This window comes from Ceratina calcarata, unplaced genomic scaffold (assembly GCF_001652005.2).
Source record: "Ceratina calcarata isolate Rehan_Ccalc_2016 unplaced genomic scaffold, ASM165200v1 scaffold547.2, whole genome shotgun sequence".
NCBI classification, from domain to species: Eukaryota; Metazoa; Arthropoda; class Insecta; order Hymenoptera; family Apidae; genus Ceratina; species Ceratina calcarata.
Window position 1 is genome coordinate 56908 of NW_017176645.1, and position 3701 is coordinate 60608.

Below are 3701 nucleotides of genomic sequence, written 5' to 3' on the forward strand. Positions count from 1 at the left end.
ATTCAAGGATAGATAGGACATATTATTAGATAGGAAATATTATTTTCAAATGGCAGAAGAACTTCGCATCTAGATTGCATTTTCTAAATTAATACGTGAAATCCGCGGTCTATTCAGAAGAGTCATCACCGCTAATTAGCGAGATAACGCAACGCGAACAAAATAAACATTGTTCTTGTCATTCCGAACAATTGCTTTCAGAACGTGTGCACCAGATATACGTGTCGAGTACGAAGAAAAGTAGTGCGCATTATAGAAGGGTTCAACGTGTAGATCCGTTCTTTGCCAATCTACATACTTGTTCGTCGCAGTGGCAATTCGATATTTCTTGTTATTGCATGCTACGCGCAGGAAACGAGCACCACAGTACGATTATCAGGATGGGTAATTGTTCGGTCTTGTGATCCACTTTCGAATTGGAACGCGTCAACGATCGATTTTGTTCTACGATTAGAATGTCAAGAGAAAGCAATACGTTCCTGACATATATGCAATGGAACAGAACAATCGCTCTATTTTTCATTTGGGAATTATTGGCATTTTTAATGGAGTTCTATCGATAATAAAATGAACAATCAGATCTTGTTTAAAAGTATAATTTTAGAATAATTTTTCAATAGTAATCAGAATAAAACTCAATCAATTATATTAATACAGCAACGAAAGTGCTATTTCTCATAAACCGTATTGTAAAATATATAAAAATGACATTGTTAATAATTTTTTTTCTTAGTTATGCTTAATCTTTAATTTAACTACATCTTTCTAAAAGTTTTAGTTAGCAGTATAACAAATTTCATCAAAATCTGATTGTTATTTATATTATCAATCCCATAATTAATGTTCTGTACTAATTTACATAATTTAGAACAAAAATTTGTTGCAAACAAAATGAACGATAGTGAACTCATTTTAAGAAGGAATCTGATCAAGTATAATTTATTCCTTGAATATTTTATTCGAGCAACGCCCAAATCATTGTCGATTGATCACGAGATTAAGTGATTAGGAAATGAGCTTAACGATTTGGGATAATTAATCAGTGACGAAATGCCGTGCTCGAAAATGACGTAGTATTTAGTGATTGTTCTACTTTAAGCAATGTGAGTGGATTTCAAAACAACGGGGGATGAAAATGTTTCATCAAGATATTTCGGAATCATGGAAACATACGGTGAAATGACATTTACGTTATAGTATTTTAAATGTACAGAACATAAAGAAGCATGCAAATTATGTAAATTGAATCATTAATGTCGGTGGATCAAGACGTACGTGGATGCGATTCTAGATCATGGTTACATAAAACTGTACGCCTATTCAGTGGAATAACCGTGTTAGCTTTTGTAAAAAATCGAACACGAGGTTGTGTTCTTTTTTCACTTATGTAGGTTCCAACGTAAAACAGGAAAAGAAAACCCGATCTTCTGCATTTTATACATATTCAAAATCTTTATTCATATCTCATTTTGATTTCTTCCGTGACATTTTTCGGCACTCTCTCCTTGTTTCGAAACTGTCCTTTTTTTAAGTGCAATTAATCAAAAATGAAAGTGAAGTTAATTAATTATTTAAATTCTTGTCTATGTATTTCGCAACGGTTTGCATTCTACACAGAACATTCTTTAATAAGTACTTTTCCATGACATTTTTCATGTTCACCCCCGAATTAAATCCTGCATTAGAACCAGAATTTTTTGTCGCATACAATATTTTCGATTGCAGCAGCAGTAAGTATCCTCGGATTGCAGGAAGTCACGCATATCAAAGTAGCTATCAGTCAGTAAGAGGCACGAGGCGACGTACATACGCGTCTCGTGGGAGGGGAGGCTTTCGACGTAAATATCCTTTACTCAGCCTGTGGGGTAGGGGCAGAGTAAGTACTTACACGGTGCGCTGGGTGGTGCAGTTGGTGGTGGTGAACGGTGGTGGTGGCGAGCCGAGCGAAAGGGAAAACGGTCCGGCGAACACTTTTTTTCTCCCCCATTTAGAGCCAGGTTTTTTGACACGCCGGTCGGTTCGATCGACTTCCACTTGTCTCCGAGCATTCCGCCGACGAACGTCCCCAAACGCGAACGCGGTGACCGAACACCGAATCCATATCGCGCGAAGATGCCTGACGATCATTTTCACTTAACTTGATCGAGTTGATCAACATAAAACACTCGATTTTACGAAAACTTTCAAGTTCCATAGACGAACGCGCGTGTAATTGGAACCGAGTTTTTAATCAGTTTCGATAACTCGATTGAACCGTGAGATCAGTGATAAGGGGTGCCTCTAAGCGTGTGGGAGGACCTGACGGGCCAGGTGAACTGAGATGAGACATTGGATCGCGCTGGAGTAACAAGCTACAAGGTACGTGTGATTCAAGTGCGGCCTCAACTATCTTTTGTCTGTCATGGGAAAATAGTCAAGGTCGTCTTTATGTTGGAAAAACGATGTGCTCTTTAGATTGCATTCTATGGTTCTTTCTTCGTTATTCCACGGTTCATTATAACCGATTTCCGTGGTTTGTTTCCGAGCGTCTGACGAATGATTTGGTTACGAGTTACGTGATTCAGTTTCGTCGCAGCCATATGGGTATTTTTTAACGTGCAGTGTATTAAAAGTGACATGACATACGTAAGTTTTAAATAAATAAAATGAAACGTTACAGTGATCGATTTGGGTCAGAATGTTAGTAGTTATAATAAGTCGTTCGATGTATCAATTACTAATTTTCCCAGGACCGCAAGGAAAAACCCGTTCTAATGTGTGTCGATAAAAAATCTTTTCCGCGATCGCAACGGGAACCGGTCAGAGTTGCAGAATATTAACCAAACGGTCGCGGAATTAACTGACCGTTACCTGTAACTCGGTATAAGTCCACTTTCACGTTTCGCGCGCAAGCTTCCAGATGTTCCCGGCGTTTCTCTTACGTAAAACCCGAGTTGGACCGTGCCGAAACGATCTTTTTCGACCAGTGGTCACGGTGCCTTGAATTGAACAACAATCCTGAAAATTGGCCCCGGGATCAACGGTGCATGGGCAATGTCTCTCAGAGAAAATTCGTTTCCTCCTTCTTGATTGTTTCAAACGAATATATTTATATTTAATAGTCTTTTATTCATAGAAATATCAGAGAAAGGAGACGGCTTAAAATTGTACATCAGAAGGCTTAAACGAGTTTAGTATGCAACATTAGTTACTGCAGCCTCGCGAATTATGCAAATTCACATACTGAGATATGGGAACTGGTTTTACTTCCCAAAAAATGTAATTCGTGTTATGCATAATTACGTAAATATTCGGAATCCCGTTCCACTCACGCATACATGAATGTGCTTAAATACTCCTGATCCTAATAGCGATAGACACATACTTGCATTAGAGTGGAGATTACAATATCCGAATGATTGGTACAATTTCGCATTCACCAATTCGTTATTTGACTTTTTTATTGGATGATAATTTATCAGAATCAGAGGTTTAATGAAAACTCTATATATCCTCTAATGTACGGAATATGCTTTGCAATATCGCATAACATGATACCTGCAGCTGCACACCGAGAACTTACTTTCGATCGGCGCGTAACCGATTCGTGCGCACGAACGATCGTGGAAAGGAACACGGAGCCATGCTTTTTACCTCGCCGATCGTAACACGTTACAAACAAATTAAAGCTCTACACCAGCGGTTTTCAACCTTTACGCTAG

General features: G+C 38.4%; 1 protein-coding gene across 7 annotated transcripts in view; it reads left to right on the forward strand.

Annotated features, from left to right (window-relative positions):
- The first annotated feature begins 1899 nt into the window (after positions 1–1899).
- Positions 1900–3701, forward strand: part of LOC108628897 (serine-rich adhesin for platelets) — a 50080-nt gene continuing 48278 nt past the window's right edge. For 6 of the 7 annotated variants that reach the window (XM_026816808.1, XM_026816813.1, XM_026816811.1 and 3 more), the window contains exon 1: positions 1900–2358. The gene's annotated coding sequence lies outside the window, so the exon portion shown is untranslated. The remainder of the gene's footprint in view (positions 2359–3701) is intronic. The other variant, XM_026816814.1, reaches the window with a different exon arrangement.